At 41.9% G+C, this 19,794-nt stretch overlaps 1 long non-coding RNA gene across 2 annotated transcripts in view; it reads right to left on the bottom strand.

Moving 5' to 3' along the window:
* Positions 1-358: 358 nt before the first annotated feature.
* LOC134512015 (uncharacterized) overlaps positions 359-19,794 on the bottom strand; it is a 53,442-nt gene continuing 34,006 nt past the window's right edge. For both annotated transcript variants that reach the window (XR_010070026.1, XR_010070025.1), the window contains exon 4: positions 359-481. This is a non-coding gene — a long non-coding RNA (uncharacterized LOC134512015). The remainder of the gene's footprint in view (positions 482-19,794) is intronic.

Raw genomic sequence — 19,794 nt, 5'->3', positions numbered from 1 at the left:
GAAAAGTTTTTGTGCTGTTGTCTTAAATGGCTCATACTTCTTTTTTATCCACTTGCCTATGTAAAGGAAAAAAGGGGGTTAAAACTTGGGAGCAAATTACAATTTGTATAACGTTTCTGCAAAAGCCAATGAAGCCAGCAATATCTGTGTCTGTCACTTGTTTGCTGAATCAAATATTTCAGAAGAAATGTAATATGTTAGTTTTATATTTTCAAATGTCACTATTCAATAGAAAATGTCATCTTTTCAGCAGGAACATGGAACTTAACAATATCGTAACGAAACTGCCGTGAACTTCTGGATATGAATTTGACCTACCTGTGGTTCATTCTTCATGCCTGTGAAGGGTTTTGTTAGCCCCAAGGAAGAGAAAGGTGATATGAGCCAGGCGGGGGACACACAGGGACTCATCACACACAGCTCCACTGGTTTTTGGCCGAGGGAACTCTTGCGGTTCAAACGTTACAGTAAATACTAAAATCTGAAAGAAATGTATAATTTCAGATGAAATGTGTGCTGTTATGTAAACATGTTACCAGGTTTGATCAGCTCTTTTCCGGCAGAAAAAAGAAGAATTATTAAGAAAGCTGTAAGAGAGAAGCTGGTGTGTAAAAGATGACATCTTCTCATTCAACAAGTTCTGCTCCTCTAGGTGAGGGACAATTAATCTTTCTTTAAGATTAAGAAAATTTAAGATTTAAGCAAAGTACCTAAAATCTGGCTGCTGGAATCGCGCAGCTTTTTTTTTTATGTCTGCACATCCACATTCTTCCTGACTCCAGCAATACCGTGCTCTTTTTGACCAAGTGCATCTTTGGGAGCAAAAAAAAAAAGGATTGATCCTTGCATTTTGGTTAAGTAGGCGCTTACCAGGAAACCAGTATCCCTGCACATGCAAAAGATGTTCTGTTCATGTGTAAAAGGAGGTTACGCTGTGTTTATTCCTCTGAAAAGACAGTCCCATTAAAAGTATGTTTTCTGTGTTATGTATTGTCAATAAAAATGTTCCAGCTGCTGAACATTGATATGATCATACCAGGAAGAAGAGAGCTTCGTACTCCAGGCGAAACTTCAGATGACAAGGGCCAAGAAAAACACTTTCTAATGAACGCTTTTAAAAAGACCTCGAGTGAGGACTGAGAGACGAGGAGCAATAAGAACAGAACAATAGTGTCATTTTAAGGGCATTTGAGAACAGGATCACATTTATACCACATCTCTATGAAACGCGTAAGCCAAGAACAGCAGCCTTGCCCTTCCTCTGCCTCTAAATACAAACTGCTGCCCTTCCAGTTGCCCTCCTCTTTAGGCTGACAAAGGCTTTCTCATTGCTGAACAGCAAAACAGTTTGAATTAATCTGGATTAAAATTAATCACCACTATTTTTTCTTTCAAGTTAACTTTGAAGTGGACTCATTCTCCCATTTAGTTCATTGCTTGGCAATGTAGATACTTACACTGGCAGCAGGCAGGGAGCAACACAGGGACAAGAACAAGCATTTGGGAACAGGGAAAGGGCCGGGCTGTTCTTTTTGGCAGCGATGCCATACTGCTTGCAGAATCGCAATGTTAAAGCATCCCATCCCGACTGTGTAAGGTTATTTCTGCTTATGCTAACAGAACCGAAGCAGATCAAGCTACACTGAGTGGGAGGCTTGGACAAGGCGATCAAACACCCCACTGTTACGGCGGCTGGAGTGTTCACTGGTAATGAGGTCTCGAGCAGTAAATAGAGAGTTTAAAAGCCAACAGCGGTGACATCAGTAGTGTCGCTTTTGTGAAGAGACGTGGACACCAAATCCAGATTTGTGCTGCAGCTGGTTAGCACTGTGCTGCCGGCACAAAGCAGCTCTAAAGCTGGGGCTGCCAATTAACGCAGAGAGCTGGCATAGCACGTCTTATGCCATTGCTCTCCTGGCAGCTGGTATTTCTCTGCCTGGAAAGAGAGTGTAGTCAGATCATCTCTGATCTGTGACTCTCTTAAGTGTCCCAGTGGCCCTTAGTTGTTGGTACAATCCCGAGTCTGTAGATCTCATTTAAAATTGCCGTAAGAACAGAACAGGAGTGAATGCAGCCACCTCCAGGCTGCTTCTGCTCTGAGCGAGCTGCGCGCTGTTCGCCTGCATGACTTTTCTTATTTCACAAATATGCCCACTAACAAAGAAAACTAAGAAAATAAATACTTTTCAGTACAAGAAGTTGATTCTCTTTATTGTTTATGTATACTGGAACTCTTGCTAAGTGATAGCGTAAAAGATGTATTTGATGGAAATGAGAAATCGCTTGTGATTTGGAATATATGAAGCACTTGATAGCTACCTGATAATGTTACAGTGCACAGAAAGTTCACTTCCTAGGGCACTCTGGGCAGGATAAGCCACATAGCTTGTTATGGAGCTATTTAAAGCACATAATTACCCCATCTTTTTCCATGAACAAGAAGTAACTTTCACATGATCAAAAAGTCACCCCCACTGACGATCAGAGGGCTGGGGCACCTATGCTATGAGGACAGGCCGCGAGAGTTGGGGTTGTTCATCCTGGAGAAGAGAAGGCTCCGGGGAGAGCAGCCTTCCAGTACCTAAAGGGGGACGGCAGGAAGGATGGGGAGGGACTTTTTGTCAGGGAGTGTAATGATGGGACATGGGGTAACGGCCTTAAACTGAAAGAGGGTAGATTTAGATTGGATATCAGGAAGAAATTCTTTACTGTGAGGGTGGTGAGACACTGGAACAGGTTGCCCAGGGAAGTTGTGGATGCCCCATCCCTGGAAGTGTTCAAGGCCAGGCTGGATGGGGCTTTGAGCAGCCTGGTCTAGTGGAAGGTGTCCCTGCCCATGGCAGGGGGGTTGGAACTAGATGATCTTTAAGGTCCCTTCCAACCTAAACCACTCTGCGATTCTGTGATTATGCAACAGATGCTTTTTCAGTCAAGACCACAGGAATGGCATGATTGAGGATTCCTTTTGTGGTCAGTGATGAGATGAGATGGGTGCTCACCCGAGCCAGTGTTCTGGCAGGAAGCCCACTGCACTGAGGAGAGTAACACCGCTGTGGTGGGATGAGGGAAAGGTCACAGGGCTGTGAGAGGGATCACCAGGGGACTCCCCAGACAGTCCAGTGACCTGTAGCCTGCTCACACCACTGTGTTTTCAGGACAGGGGAAAAGAGGGAGAAGGCCTGAGACTGGTGGACTGTTCTCACTGCTTCTGCGGATGACCAGCACTAGGGAAAAAAGAGAATTCATAATGCAAGATGACCTTATTGTCTTAGCTACCATTGCACAATGTTAAGAGGATATTTCTTGGAGGCAGCTAAACACTGTGACCTGTAGATCACAAAGATGCAGTGTGTTACCGATCCATAGAGCAGCATTCTTTACACTGTAAAATCATATTATTGAACTGCCACATCTGGCCAAAAGAATTTACTGACAAGAACTGATGAAGAGATGTGTTTTGTATGTGTTTGCTCATACTGATGGTGATACGGGGTTCATGAAATACACAGAAAGTTCAAGGTGCTCCTGCTGTACTCAACAAGCTGCAGGGAACAATGAAACTAAAAAAATTCTGCTCATCCCCTGTTCCAGCCTTAGAACCAAATTCTGCACTCCAAAAGAAAAATGTGCAGTTTCCTTTGTTCATACAACTTTTAATCATGTCTGTGCACGTAAGAAGTGTTTGAAATTATTCCAAATTTTTACCTCTTGATTACTTCAAATCTGCGTTTTCTTGAAAGGCTTTTTTTAAGGCTATGGACCCATATTTCTACCAAAATTCTTTATATTTAAAATTTACCAAGGGCTTTATATAGCATTCTTTTTACATGTTTCTAGTCCTTCAGCTTTCCTACTCAGCTGTCACAAACAATTAAATCACTGGATTTTTCATTGTTTGAAATAACTGGCTGCATTACCATCTGGAAACAATACATTTTAAGTGCGTAATTACGGATGTTTGAAATCCCAAGAACCCAACTTTATATGCGCAGGACTAGGAGGCAGCATGCTCGGCAATGTATTGTCAGCTGCGCGATGAACAGTTAAGAGGAAAGGAGGAGCAATTCTCAATGCTTCTCTGCTGCCTTCCTGCCACTCGCCTGAGACAGCTGAAGTCAGATTTGACCGCAGAGCAAATGAGAACATTTGAGACTGCTCTCACTTGCACTGAATTTTAATGATTGCAGTGGCAAAAGGGACCCTAGCGGAGCAGTGGCCTCTAAGTCCCCACCCTCCTTAGAGCTCACTTCTTGTATGAGGCTGGAAAATCGACTTTGTGTAAGTTTTCAGGAAGTGCAAAGGCAGGAAGGACACATCCTACACGACAGGACTATTGAGGGTAACAGCGTGCATATAACTTCATAGTGGAAAACGTTTCCAGATTCTGAAACAGAAGCTGCAATATAGGATATTGAATTTCTGCAAAACCAGCACATCTCAAAGATATGACGGTTAGTCAAAATTTAGCTAAAACACTATTAGCTAAACTTTGACTAGTCCATATGGCTGACTCCACCCCCTTTTCTACCCTTTCTTTCCTTACATATGACCTTTTTCACATTATATGCATTTGCCGCAATATATTCCAACTGAAAAAAATCAGACGGGCCCTCCAGCTTCACTGATGACAGCTGCAGGTCCAGATCAGCCTTGGAAATCATACCAGAGCATGTCCTTTATGCTGACAAAAAGGGTATCATGCAACTAGGAAAAAAGTAAAAAGAGTTCACTACAGGCAGGGCCAAACACACCATCGAATGTAAACTCTTTTTAGGTCTGATTTCATAGTGTCTGTATTCCCTCTTCCCCATTATCTTTCTGATTTTTTTTTTCCTAGTATCACTTTGTACTGAAAGACATTTAGTTTCTAGTCCTTTCAAGTCACGTTGTGCCAGGACGCCCATCAGTCAGTTCTTCTTACAAGGGCCATATTTATACAAGGTGTGAGAGGGGACATTCTCAGCCATACGCACTTCAGGAGATGTCAGGAGTTTAGTCTCCATACCTTCCAACTGTCAAAACTTGTCACCTTAATGATCTGATGGCACAATTGACTATTATTCAAACTAATAGCTAGCTCTTAGAGACCTCTTTAGTAACAGCCGGTATGCTGGAGTTGTGGTCTCTGTAGAAGACTATGGTCAACTAAGAAGCATGGGGAGAAAAAAATCCCCCAAGAAGTAAATTGAATACCACTTAAAGTGGTTGATGGTAAACCTTGGGGCAGACGGGGAAAGTTCTTTCTCAAAACAAGACTTCCTGTAGCTTCAGCCACAGCAGAGCAAACCCTCAGCTGGATGTACAACCTGTCCTGACCATGCAGCCTGTGTCCCATTTAAGAGATCCTAGCGGGGAAAAAGTTATTACTTTTTATTTGCATTAGTGTCATGTCTTACAAAGCTTAGTTTCAAGACCCGGCGTGCTAAGTAGTGATCACACATAACGTCTAAAAATAATTTCTTGCCTCAAAAATTTTTCTATTTTACAAACACACTAAACTTAGCTAGCTTACCTGTTACCAGATGGCAGTTTGCCGGAGGCATCATAAAAGAAATGACTCTGAAGGTGTCTCAAACAGAATGGCCTAGTGGGTTTTAACCAGAGAAGACTCCTACCACTTCCTCCCACAGAGAAGAGGGAATGTGATTAAAGGGGGAAAGAGGCATTTGGTCAGTTAATAACCACTGAAATTCCAAAAGCACAAAAGGTACAAAATATAAATTTCAGATTCCACATCCTCTTTGTTTATGTCGGGAGGGACAATAAAGATGAATGATCAGGTGTTACCAGCTTTGCAAACCCCATTTAAGCTCTTGGAGTCACTTTCCCATACTGTTCAGGGTTGACTTACGATTACCTTTCTATTCCTAGAAAAGAAAAGAAATAAATCGAACCTCGATGGATGCGTTCTACTACCAAACTTTAAAACAGATTCAGTACTAGTTGGCTGAGGAGAAAAGCTCAAACCCCTGAACTGCATACCAGTAAATGCCTGGTTGATTTAAAGTGCTTTTCCTAAATCAACACGTTAAAATCCACACAACCATGTTTACCTCTGAAATTTATTTCTCCATTTCCAAATCAGCTTATTTCAGGACTATAAATCATGTCCCTTTTGTGCATTTTTGTAATGCAGATATCATTTTTATTTGAATTACTGCATGAAATGCACACGCAAAAATCAATGTATCAAATTTCCTAAAAACTACCCACGGAATATCGTTTCACACCAGTAATTCCACCCAACATCTCAGTTCTGCATTACCAGCAGCCTTGTACAGGCAGGTAAAACTATGCAAGCTGAGGACAGTTTATGAAGAATAGCGTAAGACACGTGACCAGAGCGCCTTGACATAGCTAACATATAGCATTAAAAAAAAGACCAAGACCATTTTGAAATACCAGCCAAAAGAAATTCCTATTCCAACTGAAAAGATCCCAAAACACGCCCAAGCATCTGGTTGGAAGGACTAAGTAGCTGTGAACTCTTGGGCTTTGAGGAAGAGCATTTCAAACTCGCTGGGAGGCTGCGTGTCTCATTGTATGAAGACAGGTGCCCCGCACTGCCCTAAGCCTAGGTAAGGTACTGCTAGAAGTTGCATACGATGCCAGATGTTTTTAAACATTTTAAAATATTTTTATACGTTTTCTTAAATAAAGAAACTTCAAAGAAAACCAAGCATTTCTGAAGTGGGAGAAACGACCAAACTGAATAAATGCATTTCTTTTCCTCTTTTGAATAAAATTAATGGCCTTTATTGGCTCATGATATACTGACTGAGACACACACAGGAAAGAATGTGATTAAAAAGCTTTTCATTTGGTGCATTGTTTATGTATTCAGTCCTGATGATAATGTTTCCAAAGACAATCAATCATTGATTTTAATTTACTTTATTGTGCTAAAGAAAAGAGTGAATTAAATGTAGAATTTGTTTAGCCTTTCTCTTGCATTCTGTAATAATCCAGATGGAGTATATACATTTTCTATTTAGTGACACCAGCATGATTAAGCATTAAGACTTAATGAGCAGTGCATTTTTTTAGGGCTTATTAATAAAAGTTAGAGATAGAAAAGATCTATTGGTCATCAAGTTTATCTCTTTACTGTGTTTGTGCGTTTATTATATGGTCAATAATGATGTATTATTACTCACTTACACAGAATTGCTTTTGTGAGAGGGACCTTAACTGAGGAAGCTTAACTAACTTTAAGCTAAGTGAGATCTTTCAATCTCTAAATGGCTCCAAATCTAAGATGTGTAAGTCCCTGTGCAAGACGCAGACTGAATCTGGTGCAGATGTATGAAGAAAGATGACGGTCGAGCAAGGCAGGAAAATTCATACAAGAAATAGGTTTGACAGAAGGAAGAAGTATATGCAAAAGAGGCAAAAGATAATGCTGCAACAAGAAATAGGAGACTGGTTTTAAAACAAAGCAATACACAACTGAAGGTACACAGAGAAGAGTGAAGGGTGTGGGAAAAGAACTGTAGTGACTCAATTGGGTTATTAATTTGTTTCAACGTGAGGATGATAAATTACACCAGCTTTAGACCTGAACATCGTCTAGCTAAAAACAAACAACAGCTATGTTGCCGTTGCTAACATAGGTACAAGCATTTTGAAATGAAAAAAAAAACAAACCCAAAACCCACAGGTGGTTTATGTCTCTTAAAACTACTTCTAAATGCAGTAGAGCATCGTATGAGAAGGGGGAATACTCCAGAAAACTCCACATACATAATCTGATTTCAAAGGGCAATACATTACCTCTATAGCTACTCCATCTCTCTGCTTCTCTCCTTAAGACAGAAAAAAGTCATAGGCAGAAACATCGTGTAGTAGCATAATAATATAGTGAATAGTAACACAAAACAGACAAGCAGCAGCAAGGAAGAGCTATAAATTGCACTTAGACTAAAATTTCTAACAATATGTTTCTGGTTTTAATGATTAAATGAATTCCCATTGTCTGTTTTTACATATCTCCATCTTTACCTCCTAACATACATACTCTCAAGCCTCTAAAGTGTCCATCATCTTGCTCCCTTACAACTTGGTATGATTCTTGCCCTGTTTTAGAGACAGTCTTGAATAATGATGAGTAACAATGATAGTATCAGATTTTATAGCAATGGAAATGGAGTATTTAAATTAGAAAGGGAATTTTTATATCCCATATAGCTTTGGATTTACCTGCAAGTACTCTCTGCTTGATATATTTCAATGAGCTTGCTCCTAATGCCTCCTCTGAAATATAAATTAGTACGTTTAGTTCTACAGTTGCAATTCTTTATAGTGCTTCTCCTGGTACAATCACTAGGGGTATCCATATCCATAATGGTTTGTCTCTGGCCACTACACCTGGAAATAAAGCTGCATGCAAGCCTGGAGCCATAGAACTGCAACACTGAGGATGTGTATCAGTGACTGAACTATTTTGAAAGGGGTTGCTTCCTATGTAAATTGCGCACAATAAAACTGCAAGTGTAAAAACTGCATGAAATCTTTTTTTTTTTTTCCTATACAGGAAGGAGTCAAAGAGCGGGTCCACAGCCAGACTTGAACCTCCACCTGGTTCAAGCCCTACCTGAGTTTCATTTTTACAGAACTTAGACCACACTGCAATGATGTCTGCAGTCAGTACTCAATAGTTACATCAGCAGAAGACGGTAAATCGGCTGGTTTGGATCTAGAACAGTAGCATAACCACAGTGAGTCACAGTCCCCTCTTGCGGAGCCACAGGCAGCGTGGGAGTGCCCCAAACTGATCACGATTCAGTGTACGTGGACAGCTGAGGGATGCTTTCTGTGAAACGGGCTCTGGAGCTCCCTACCCACCCAATTCCACTAGGAAAAGGCAGACACACCTTCTGCCTTAACAGGTGCATCGTTTCCTAAAGGTATGTCTTAGCTGGTCCACATTGCAGCGTCCTGATATTCTGCAGATTGCACTGGGAGACAGGAAAAAAAAACACTACTGTGCCCCAGACTTGTAAGGAGACAGAAAACCAGCCCAGATTTCCAAGTCAAGAATGCTGAGCATGGGCATGGCAGGGTGCTCATGGCCATGGTGTGCTCTAGCAATTGTTATGTTGTATCTCCTGAAGTCACTAAACCCTGTCAAATATTCCTGAGTTTATTATGGGAGTACCAAGGGGCCCCAGTCATGTATCAGAGGTCCATTATGAGATCTGATACACAAACACGTTTAATTAAACGTTGTCAAGACTTGCATGGACAAACAAGGGGGAATTCTTACCCTCGCAGCTGTTCAAATTTTCCAAGTCACATTCCAACAGAAACTGAGTCAGTATGAGGGAACAACTGAGAACCAAAAAATATTTCCTGATAAAAATAAGTGGTTCCTCAACATGAAATAGGAAAAGTCTACATTTATTAAGTTAATGCAGTGATCTAAGTCACATGAATTTAAAAATTACAAAAACTTTTGCACGATCCCTGAAAAATCATGTTTATATAGTTTATTAACAGATTAACAAATTTAGTCTTTGCATAGTTAGTTTCTTACCTTCTCCCCACTGCAAACCATTTTTAGTTTCAGGAAAAGGATTTTCCATACAACATTCTCAATTCTTTATTTTCCTGTTTTCAACAGCTTCCTTAAAAGCCAGTTATTTACTTATTCAATTTCCTTTCCCTTTTGCACATGCAGCATCTTGAGTAATGACTCACCGTTTTCTCCTGGGCAGGTAACAAAATCCTTCTGTAGATTATGGGAGCAATGAAAATCATGACAAGCTGCAGTAACTGTATGATAGTTGTTGTTCCACGTTTGATGGTGGAATTTCAGTACGTATGGGCTCTGAAACTGGCAACTGATGGGAAAATTCTTCCCATTTAGGTAAATGTACCAGTATTTAACTAGTGAAAAATTCTGTTGATGGGGGACTCTGTTCTCAAATAGTAAGGAGGATCATTTCTCACTCCTATCCCCTGTTACCTATCAGGAAAATAAGCAGGTGCAGAGAAGAAAAATCAAATCAGGCTATGCTTTGGTGTGCAGTAGTGTTGTGGAAATGTGGAAGACTTCAGAAAACCAGAACATGGATTTTTGTTGCTGGTAGCAGCACTGAGCTGTAACAGCGCTAGTTTATTAGTATCACCCCTGCCAATTTAAAGAGCTAGTAGAATTTGCCATACATAATCCTCGGTGCCTTTCAAGGTGAATTGAAAGATGAGTGAAGAGAAATGGGAGAGTGAGAGGAAGAGAAATGTTACAGCCAGTGGCAAAACAGCTGTGATGAGAGGGTACAGAGTACTCTCACTTATTATCCTTAGCTTGTAAATGAGCCTTCAGTCTCACTGTTCTTTGTATTTAGATGTTGTTACAAGTGGGGGAAATTATACAAGCAGTTGTGAATACCCCCTGCCATAGTTCTTGCTACAATAAATTATTTATATCGTTATTTAGCCTACAACAGTCCCTATCAATATCAGCCATAAATCAGGACCCTACTATGCCAGCTGCTGCACACACACAGTAAAAGTAAATCCCTCTCCCAGTGTGTTTGCACCTGAGGTAAAATGGCAAATGATTGTTGCCAAGTTGCGTCCTGCAAACCAGATACATATTTTGAGCAGCATCTAGAAAGACGAACTGGCTTTCATCTCATTTGGCCAGCTTTCAGGTGTGAAGTAGGCACGCAAATAACTGCACATTTGCATCATGGATTCTGTCCTCATTGGGAAACTGAAGAAGAAGCTTGGACATCTGGTACTGCTTGGCAGATTGTCACAACACTACAGGACAGACTTACTATAGTGAAAACTGGCTGTCTGAAAGGGTCTGTTTGTCTTTTCCTTTCACATCTAGAAGTCGTCCTAGGAATTTTCTAGGCTGCTATCTTCTAGTCCATTGGATCCCAAACTGAAAATTTTAGATGGCACTATCTACATAATATTCACTCATAGGGATGAGGGCTAAAATCATAATACATTCTCAGAAAGTCCAGTATTATTTTTTTTCCTCTTTGATAAGAATTTGTATTCAAAGTGTTGCTTCTTCTGCATTCTTAAAGCAGTAAGCATGAAGAGATAGAATAAAGCCCCTTCAGCATCTACTAAAACCTTCCCTCCTCCTCTCCTCACGCCTCAAACACTCAGGAAAGACTAGTAAGATTAAATATTTCACCAAGGAAGCTTATTAGATGAAGATGGCTTTCTTTAAAAGAGTTGACATTATTTCCAAACAAGGAAAATAGAAAATAACAAACCCTGACAGGTGAAATGTAAAAATCCCACAAGGCAGGCCAATAAAAGTCTCAGGAATGATTCCCAAAAATCTTTAAAACTAATAATAAATCTTGTTCAAACACACAAGGAAGAGGAAGCTGACCAGACAGATAGTCTGTAAGGCTAATAGGTGATGAAGGCATAACAGAGCACACAAATAAGGCCACAGCAGAAAAGTTAGATGAAGATCTCGCATCCATCTTTGGCATGCAGGACTCTTCAATATGCAGGAGCTCCGGCAGGGTCCCACACTGAAACACTGAAACACAACAGCAGATGCACTACAGTGTGAGTAGGAATCATTTTTTGTTCAGAGTGACATAATGGATAGTAACAAAACTCCAGGACTGGTGCTAAAGGAACTCAATTATGAAACAGCTGAAATAAGCATTGCAGGGTGTAACCTCTCTCACTTAAAATTGCCTCAGTGTCAACAAACAGGATGTGCTTCCAGGAGGTATCCAGGGAACATCAGAGGAATAATACCGTATGGCACGAAACGCTGTAACAGTGAATAGAATTAGTGGGTATCTGGATAAACCCTGAAAAACTTCCAGTAGCACCTAGGAACTCTGCTCAAAGACCATGACCCCATTATGCCAAGTACTGCAAAAGCACAGAGCAGATTGCTTCTAGGCCAAACAATGAGAAGGAAAAGCACACAAAGACTGCTACAGGAGATACAGTTACACAGACAGACTTTTGTAGACCTTTCAGCTGGATTTCTGAATGCATGTGTTATGGTTTAGAAGTTAAATGTTTAACATACACAGGCAAAACCTGAAATGCCAGGGGAAGAAGAATCAAAGAAGACAAGATTGGCAAGAAAAGGAGCTAACTACAGACATTGCATCTGCTTGCCTTATTTGTATTAAAGTAGTCTTACACTGGTGATGAGATGCCTCAGGCAGCATTCCTCTGGCCCTGACTAATACTGAGGTGCCTATCTGTAGATGTGACAGCCTCATTTCTTTGCAACTTACCTCTGATTCTTGAATAATATTTAGCTCTCACCACGTTAGGGTTTCTTAAAATTTTAAAACATGTTAAAAAATTAATATTATGATTCCTTCTCTTCAGTTAAGTTTAAAAACATTACATTATTTATATAGTATCATGATATTATCATTACATTATTTTCAGCACATTTTCTTTGGGGTGCTTTGGTAGTCAGGACCTGGTTTCAATGCATGTGGTTGCGAGTCAATACTATGACGTATTTGAGAAGAGCTGATGTGACTTTCAAGAAGGAAAGTCATGTTTCACATACCTCTACTAGTTCTGTGAAGGAGTCAAGGAGAGGTATCTGAACGCTGCAGATATAACTACTTGGATCTCCAAAAGACATTCATAAAGACCCCCTGGAAGAGCTCCTAGAGAAATCCTGTCCTATCCTATCCTTGGGACAAGAGGGAAAGTCTTCATATAGCTAACTGACTGACTAAAGGAAACAGCAAATGGCTAATTTTCACAAAAGAGAGGAGTCACCAATGGAGTGCCCATAGGAGAAATATACTCAAGCTTATATGATTTGACATATTCAAAAACTATCATGAATATCAAAGTGACAAAGCTTAAATCATTCACAGAAGTAAAAGTGAAGGCTGACTAAGAGGAGTTGCAGAAGGACTTCACAATACTATGCAATAAAATGCCAAATGAAATTCAATAAAGACAAATGTGAGTAATCCAGGAAAAAAAATGAACAATTCTAACTTTATAAAGTGAATGAGAAACTCTCAGCTAGCTCGATTCAGCTAGAATCGAAGGGGGAAGGGGATAAAACCAGGCCCACTAGTAATGAGCCTAGGGATAAAGGGCCAAGGATGGGGGCGAAATCGGTAGCCCAGCTCAAGCGCATCTACACGAATGCACGTAGCATGGGCAACAAACGGGATGAGCTGGAAGCCATTGTGCAGCAGGACAGCTATGATGTAGTTGCCATCACGGAAACCTGGTGGGATGACTGTCACGACTGGAATGCTGCGATGAATGGCTGTAAGCTCTTCAGAAGGGATAGGCAAGGAAGGAGAGGCGGGCATGTGGCTCTGTACATTAGGGAACGTTTTGATTGTATAGAGCTAGATTCCAGTGATGATAAAGTCGAGTGTTTATGGGCAAGGTTGAAGGGGAAGGAATATAAGGGAGATGTGCTGGGAGTATGCTATAGACCACCCAACGAGGATGAGGAGACAGATGAAGTATTCTGTAAGTGGCCGGCTGAAGTCTCGCAATCGCCAGCCCTTGTTCTGGTTGGGGACTTCAACCTGCTGGGTATCTGCTGGAAATATAATACAGCAGAGAGCAGGCAGGCTAGGAGGTTCCTCGAGTGCATGGAAGATAACTTCCTGACACAACTGGTAGAGGAGCATACCAAGGGAAGTGCCTTGCTAGACCTACTGTTCACAAACAGAGAAGGAGTAGTGGGACATGTGCTGGTCAGAGGTCGTCTTGGGTTTAGTGATCATGAAATGGTCAAGTTTTCAATTCATAGCGATGTAAGGAGGGGGGGTAGCAAAACCTCCACCCTGGACTTCCAGAGGGCGGACTTCGGCTTGTTCAGGACACTGGTTGAGAGAGTCCCTTGGGAGATAGTCCTGAAGGGCAAAGGGGTCCAGGAAGGCTGGACGCTCTTCAAGAAGGAAATCTTAAAGGCCCAAGAGCAGGCTGTCCCCAAGTGTCGCAAGTCTAAAGGGTGGGGAAAATGGCCAGTCTGGATGAATAAGGAACTTCTGATGGGACTTAGGAATAAAAGGAGGGTTTACCACCTTTGGAAGAAGGGACAGGCAACTCAGGAGGAGTACAGAGATCTCGTTAGGTTATACAGAGAGAAAATTAGGAAGGCAAAAGCCCAGCTGGAGCTCAACTTGGCCACTAACATTAAGGACAACAAAAAAAGTTTTTACAAATACATCAACAAAAAGAGAGCCAGGGAGAATCACCATCCCTTACTGGATGCGGGGTGGAAAGTTGCAACCAAGGATGAGAAGAAGGCTGAGATACTTAATGCCTACTTTGCCTCCGTCTTCAATAGTCAGACCAGCTATCCCCAGGGTGTTCAGCCTCCTGAGCTGGAAGATAAGGATGGAGAGCAGAACAACCCACCCATAATCCAGGAGGAAGTAGTCAATGATCTGCTTCTGCACCTAGACGCACATAAATCTATGGGGCCGGATGGGATTCACCCAAGAGTACTCAGGGAGCTGGCGGGAGAGCTCACCAAGCCTCTCTCCATCATTTATCAACAATCCTGGTTCAACAGTGGAGGTGCCAGATGACTGGAGGGTGGCTAATGTGACACCCATCTACAAGAAGGGTCGGAAGGAGGATCCGGGGAACTACAGGCCTGTCAGCCTGACCTCGGTACCAAGAAAGATCAAGGAGAGGATCATCCTGAGTGAGCTCTCACGGCAAGTGCAGGGCAGCCAAGGGATCGGGGCCAGCCAGCATGGGTTTAGGAAAGAGAGGTCCTGCTTAACCAACCTGATCTCTTTCTATGACCACGTGACCCACCTTCTGGATGCAGGGAAGGCTGTGGATGTTGTCTATCTGGACTTTGGTAAGGCCTTTGGCACCGTCCCCCACAGCATTCTCCTGGAGAAGCTGGTGAGTCATGGCATAGACAAGTGTACTCTTCACTGGGTTAAAAACTGGCTGGATGGCCGTGCCCACAGAGTTGTGATTAATGGGGTGAACTCCTCTTGGTGGCCAGTCACCAGTGGTGTCCCTCAGGGCTCAGATTTGGGGCCAGTTTTGTTTAATATCTTTATAAATGATCTGAATGAGGGGATTGAGTGCACCCTCAGTAAGTCTGCAGATGACACCAAACTAGGTGGGAGTGTTGATCTGCTTGAGGGTAGGAAGGCTCTACAGAGGGACCTGGACAGGCTGGATCGATGGGCCAAGGCCAATTGTATGAGGTCTAATGAGGCCAAGTGCCAGGTCCTGCATTTCGGTCACAACAACCCCAAGCAGCGCTACAGGCTTGGGACAGAGTGGCTGGAAAGCTGCCCAGCAGAAAAGGACCTGGGGGTGCTGGTGGATGGCCAGCTTAACATCAGACAGCAGTGTGCCCAGGTGGCCAAGAAGGCCAACAGCATTCTGGCTTGTATCAGGAATAGCGTGGCCAGCAGGAGCAGGGAAGTGATGGTGCCTCTGTACTCGGCACTGGTGAGGCCTCACCTCGAGTACTGTGTTCAGTTCTGGGCCCCTCTGTACAAGAGGGACATTGAAGTGCTGGAGCATGTCCAGAGGAGAGCTACCAGGCTGGTGAGGGGTCTGGAGACCAGGTCATATGAGGAGAGGCTGAGGGAGCTGGGCATGTTTAGCTTGGAGAAGAGGAGGCTGAGGGGAAACCTCATTGCCCTCTACAACTACCTGAAAGGAGGTTGGAGAGAGGTGGGTGTTGGCCTCTTCTCCCAGGTGAATAATGACAGGACCAGAGGAAATGGTCTGAAGTTGCGGCAGGGGAGGTTTAGATTAGGTATTAGGAAGAAATACTTTACTGAAAGAGTGGTCAGGCACTGGAACAGACTGCCCAGGGAGGTGGTTGAGTCACCATCCCTAGAGGTGTTTAAGAAACGTCTAGATGTGGCGCTTCAGGGCATGCTCTAGTGGCAGAGATTGTAGGTTGTTTGGTTGGACTCGATGATCTTAAGGGTCCTTTCCAACCATGAAGATTCTGTGATTCTATGATTCTATTACCACTCAGGAACACAGTCTCAGAGTTATAGTACATAGTTCTACAAAAATGTCAACTCAGTGCCTCACAGTGGTAAAAACAAAAACAAGCAAAAATGACCAACAGTTTGGAAAGAAATAGGAAAGAAAACAAAAAGATGTAGTGATGCTTTAATACAGTAGGCAGTAATCCCAGTACCAAAGAGAGCATAAAGGAAGGGGAAAAGTGGCATCATTGGCAATAGTGATGGAGAAAATTAGGCAATGGCTGTCAGGCAAGGAACAATTAAGTCAACCTGGATTCCTCACACTGGAAAGAAGATAATCAAGGGGACTATGACAGGGATCTATAAAATCATAAGAGGTATAGACAAGGTGCAAAGCCCCCACCCCACCAAGGGGGGAGACTTTTGGACATTATGGGTAGTTGAAGTTCTTGTTATAGGACATGATGGATACCAAAAGTTTCCATCGTTTCAAAAAGATTAGACTAGTTTGTGGAAGACAATTACATGAAAGACAAAGATACACCCCTGTGTGAGAAAATAAAAACTTCATTTACCATTAGCTCAAGCAATATATAAATTTATTGTCTTCACCCATGTATATAAACTGATAGATAGGAATCTACTTGTTGAAATCCACATTGAAACTAATGTAATTTCAATAAGGCAATCTTAGTTTTGAGTTAGTGCAAAATTGTAAACTTGAATCAATACAACTAATTGAAGCCAAAGTCACCGGAGAATATGTAGGTATTCAAAAGTATGAAAACTGGAATTAGAGTCACAGTCATTCTCTAATTGCACTAGAAAAAACAGGTCTACAATTTCAATGTAAGTGCAAAGAACTGCTTTCATTGGAAACTTAAGCATCCAGGATCATTCAAAGTAAAAACAAATAAGGCTGAGATTGGTGTATTGCATGTAAGCATACATACTCAGACAACTGCCTAAGAGCTAGATGTGCGTTCAGTTTTGCTTCACCTATGACAACATCCAGTGCTCCTACACTAGACACAGAATCACGGAATCTTCAGAGCTGGAAGGGACCTCTAGAGATCATCTAGTCCAACTCCCGTGCTAGAGCAGGACTACACCTAACTGAGCAGCCCAAAAAAGGAAACTGCATTGTGCCAATCTGTTAGCAGGCAATTGTAAAGACACTGTGGGTAAACTACCCTATCAAGTCTAGAGATGGTCCCTCCAGCTGTAGAACATTTCAACCACTATAAGAATATATGTTTATGTTCCACCCATTAGCTGGATAAACACAGAATTTCAATTTTCATGTCTGACAATAACTAAACTCACACATGTGTATGCTCCAGCTCAGAAGTGGAATATGTCTGAAGGACTTTTAAACTGTAGATGACAGCAAAGATGTAGATGGAGGAATGGGTAGAGAAAGAAGGTTATATTGCTTTAGAAAGACAAGGGTCTGGAGAAGCATTAGTTCGGTGCTGGCCTACAAAGGAGGTGAAACAGGCTCTTTAGCAGGAGTTTCAGGTAGGATTGTTCTGTGGGGACACGGAAAAATTCTCCTGCTTGGCACGCTGTTTCTGCGTGGCTGTGCAGTCAGCCTAACACTGAAGGAAGCTATGCACTCTCACTCATGTCATGGAAGAAGAGGTGCACTGGTGCTGGCTTTGCCATGCTTCCTTCCAGGGAGATTCTGGGTACTCCCAAAGGAGGGTCATCCAGAGGGCCTGAAAGGGCACAGCAGAGGGTTCTGCAAAGACCAGGTTGTCCTCTGTTTTTCTTTTGGCATTCCACATAAATCAATATGTAGAAGGGTCAGAAAAGGTGGCCTCAAGAGAGCAAAGTAGGTGTGCTTACAGGGCAGTGCAGGTGCAGTTATTCATGACTTATATTTGAAAGAAATATTCTAGAGTGCTGCCACCTTCAAATCCTTTCTCTTTTCTTTCAGAAATATAATTGGTATAAGATTGCATAATACCAAGTCTTTCTTTGAAATGCCTGTGTTCCTGTTACCTATGCAATAGGATTGGTTTGCATAAGTCTTGCCACAGTCGAACTGGACACAAAAATGTAGTACGGCATCCACAGAGTCCTATCGAGTATGTGCAGACACGGCATCTGGAAGCCTCTGAAATGCCAGACTTCAAGGTCAAAGCAACAGACCTACACACAAAATACAGTGCCAGCAAAGAAACAACTTTATGCCAACCAATAAGTCACAGGTACAGACATGATCAGCATACATCCTAAGCAAAGTTAACAGAAGCATCTGTGGAAAAATTATAATCAGAGAAAATTTAACTCCAAAAAGGGAAGTGTTGTTGTCTTTTAAGTAAATAAGTCTCATGTCAAAGTAAGACAGTGCCAAAATGATCAGTCAGAAGAGATGAGTCGGGGCAGGAGGTGGCAGCTTGCCATCCAGCAGTAGGGTTACATAAAAGTGGTGCTTGGGGTTTTTTACAAGGTTTTTATGGCCACTTATGTGCCTAATTAAAAAAGATTGTGAAAGACACCAAAAATGGGAACACTCTTCTAGGCACACTTAAGTAGGGGAGGAGAAGTAGTGAAAAAAGTAAAGGAGATTGCAGTTGATGTCTTCTTAAGCCACAAACCTGGAACTCCAAAATGGATGCAATCTGTCCTCCTGTTTCTACGCTTCCTTTTCATTGATGGCAACTCTGCCAAATCACAGGAGAAAGTTAATGGCAAAAAAGATCATCTGTTTCTTCCAACTGGATTGTTGAGTACTTTAAAAATTGGGAGCCTGGAAACGTTTCAAGCCAGAAGGGAAAATATTCATGTACCCACACATCAAAGTGTTTCTAAAGACTGAGCGTACGTAGTTCTGAACGTTTCTCAGGTGATCAAAACAGAAATGCATTTCTAAGATGCTGCTTACAATATAACAGGCAGTAGGTCAGGGACCACAAAACTGGCTGATCAAACTGAAGCATTGAATTTACAGCTAAATGAGAAGCAAAAAGGGTTCTCTGGGGGCAGAGAGCAGAGAACATATTAGGTCAGGAAATTACTGGTATTATAAGCAGCAGAAAGGGAAACCTGCTAAAAGAGAAGAGTTATAGTAAGAGAGAGCTATACAGCTAAAAAAGAAAAAAAAAAGAAAGGAGTTAAGGAGGATTAACTAGCAATCTGCAAGAGATAATTTTTGTTGTTGTTTTAAACTCAAGTCATTGCAAGGTATCTGCAGATGGAATGAAGTAATCTTTGGGAAAAGATGCTTACATAAGGATGATTTGCCCTGCTTTTTGCCCTTGCATTCTAATTAGAAAATGGAGCCCCAAATTAATTTGAATATTTAATTTTAATCCAGAGTTGCAAACCTGATAACTATCAAATTTTCATGTATTTGGAATACAGTGCCTGGTCTGTCTCTCACATACTGTTTGCTATGCTCTGCGCTGAGGGGAATCTCACCAAAATGTTTTCTTAGGGAGACAACAGTCAGTTTCATAGTTAGCCCTGAATTAAAATTTAATATGTTCTGACAAGGCTCCCTTACCTCTCCTTTCTCTGGCTTTCATTTCCATTATAAAGCTATAAGTTATGGTCCTACAGCAGTATTCAGTGTCCTGTACATACAGACGTCCTTTTGGAGTCCTCCCCTTTCTGGAATCTGGGTGTCACTGTGTAAAGCCACCACAGACTCTTCAGGACCTTACAGACATACTAGAGAATATGAAACAGGTGGAACAATGCAGATGTGCTAACTTTACCTAACAGTCCTGCACTGAGCAGTGCAGACCAGCCTGTAGCAAAATAATACAGCATTATATGAGGTAATATTTATAGGCCTGTCCTGTGCAGCCACCCAAGGAAACAGACTTTATAGAATCGCATTTATTATCAGATTAAT

Source organism: Chroicocephalus ridibundus, chromosome 2, assembly GCF_963924245.1.
Source record: "Chroicocephalus ridibundus chromosome 2, bChrRid1.1, whole genome shotgun sequence".
Classification (NCBI taxonomy): Eukaryota; Metazoa; Chordata; class Aves; order Charadriiformes; family Laridae; genus Chroicocephalus; species Chroicocephalus ridibundus.
The sequence above is the reverse complement of the archived record's forward strand: the minus strand, read 5'-3'. Positions and strand labels throughout refer to the sequence as shown.